At 41.0% G+C, this 1,798-nt stretch overlaps 1 protein-coding gene across 2 annotated transcripts in view; it reads right to left on the bottom strand.

Moving 5' to 3' along the window:
* CDH11 (cadherin 11) overlaps nt 1–1,798 on the bottom strand; it is a 149,623-nt gene that overhangs the window by 4,399 nt on the left and 143,426 nt on the right. The gene's annotated exons all lie outside the window — the stretch shown is intronic.

The raw sequence follows: 1,798 nt of genomic DNA, 5'->3' as shown, positions 1-1,798 counted from the left end.
TACTTTCCCTACTTCATGACAAGCCTTTGGCCAGTTTTTGTTACTTTTTTGAGAGATTTCTAATCCACCCTCAAATCTTGCCCAAACTATGAACCCACTTATAAGTCCTAAAGGAAAATATTATCTTTAAAGTGGAAATATTTTATAAACCCAGCAGCAGGTTTACAGTTTCTCTGAAATTCAGCCACCCAGTTAAACATGTCACTCCTGCTTAAAAAGATGACATTTTCTCTGCTGCTCACACAACACAGCCCACATCTACACGGTGGATCACCAGATAGTTCCCTGATCTAGATTTTACCTTGCCTTCTAGGCTCATGCCCACCCCTTCCCACACGCCCCGGTTCAGCCTGCTGTGCAGAACTCATGTCTGTTCCCCAGCACGCTACACTCTTTGTACGCCTTGGCTTTGACCCTTTGCTTTAATGCCCCCCAAAGCCGTTCCTCTGATCATTACAAGTCAGCTTCTCAAACCTCAAAACCGAATCCAAAAGTCACTTTCTGGGAGCCGTTTCTAGACCTCTCCCCTCTTCTCCTTTGTGACCCATCCCACTGTACGTTCCTACAGAAATCAGCCTCCCACTCTTCTGTCATTATTTGGTGGCATAACTACTTGGGTCTCTCCTAGACTGTGAACTTCTAGACAATAGGGGCTTTTATCTGATTCATCTCAGTCTCTCCAGTGCTGGACACACAGCAGACATTCAATAAATATTTGTTGAACAAATGTCGTAACCTTGTTCTGGGAAAAGTTTCACCCAAGTTCCAGATGTTGGTTTTCATGTATTTCCCAATTGTTTGTAACCTATTCCTCCAAATGCTTCCTCATCGTGTTTCCTGCATATCTCTACCAGCCAAAAAGAATTTTTCTAGGCCATATGCTCTGCGTTTGGAAAACATCGCTATTATAAAACTGTGGAAGTTTTGAATATACTCCATCAAATTACACACACACACACATCCTCAATATGGCACACATTTTTTTGTGTGAGTTAGGAATCAGTAATTTATAGCAATAAGAATGTTATGACCAACATGGTGGCCCAATAGCCAGCATGCTTTAAATGGATTGACAGGACCATGAATTAGCTCTTGTGGTAGGAAAAATTATCTTAGAATCTAAAAATTGAATTCATATATTTTAGGTTAAAGGAAATGTAATATATTCTTTGTGAGATAAAAAATACATACAAATGGCAGATTCAGTCTCATTTAGGACTGAGCAGATATTCTGAGTATTGCAGAAGGTAAGGTGTGTGTACCTGCTGGCTTTTGGCAAGACTTATTAATGACAGATCCTCTGCCCCTTGCTGCTAATCTCTCAATAAAAACAGGGCAGAACAGCTAGCCCTCATTTCTGTATTTTCTGAAGTTTGTGTGATTGGTGTATATTGCTCTTACCACTGGAGGAAAATTATATGTACTATGAAAAATCATGAAAAAATAAAAATAAGCTGGTCAAATAGGATGTTAATATTCAGTTTCCTGACTGTTCTTTCCTATTCTAGGCTATAACATTGTTGTATGCTTAACAAATACAAAAAAATTACATATCTACATAATTAATTCAAATGTTATTTTTTCCATCTCATAAATTTCTTTTGAATTCAAGTAAGACTTTCACAAATGAAATGTTAAAATATCGGGGCTTCCCTGGTGGCGCAGTGGTTGAGAGTCCACCTGCCGATGCAGGGGACACGGGTTCGTGCCCTGGTCCAGGAAGATCCCACATGCCGCGGAGCGGCTGGGCCCGTGAGCCATGGCCGCTGAGCCTGCGCGTCAGGAGCCTGTGCTCCGC

This window comes from Lipotes vexillifer, unplaced genomic scaffold (assembly GCF_000442215.2).
Source record: "Lipotes vexillifer unplaced genomic scaffold, Lipotes_vexillifer_v1.1 scaffold504, whole genome shotgun sequence".
Classification (NCBI taxonomy): domain Eukaryota; kingdom Metazoa; phylum Chordata; class Mammalia; order Artiodactyla; family Lipotidae; genus Lipotes; species Lipotes vexillifer.
This window is presented reverse-complemented; position numbering and strand designations above follow the sequence as displayed.